This window comes from Hypanus sabinus, chromosome 1 (assembly GCF_030144855.1).
Source record: "Hypanus sabinus isolate sHypSab1 chromosome 1, sHypSab1.hap1, whole genome shotgun sequence".
Classification (NCBI taxonomy): Eukaryota; Metazoa; Chordata; class Chondrichthyes; order Myliobatiformes; family Dasyatidae; genus Hypanus; species Hypanus sabinus.
The window spans coordinates 59,477,389-59,477,750 of NC_082706.1; positions in this window are offsets into that span (position 1 = coordinate 59,477,389).

The window sequence follows — 362 nt, forward strand, 5'->3', positions numbered from 1 at the left end:
ATTAATGGTAAGACTCTTGGCAGTGTGGAGGATCAGAGGGATTTTTGGGTCCGATTGCATAGGACACTTAAAGCTGCTATATGTGGTTAAGAAGGCATACGGTGCAGTACCCTTGATCAATCGTGGGATTCGGTTAAAGAGCGGAGGGGTAATGTTGCAGCCATATAGGGACCTGGTCAGACCCCACTTGTATTACGGTGCTCATTTCTGGTCGCCTCTCTATAGGAAGGACGTGGAAACTATATAAAGAGTACAGAGGAGATTTACGAGCATGTTGCCTCGATAGGGGAGCATGCCTAATGAGATTAGGTTGACTGTATTGCTGAGTAAATGAAATCACAAGACAAATTTAATTGTGGGTA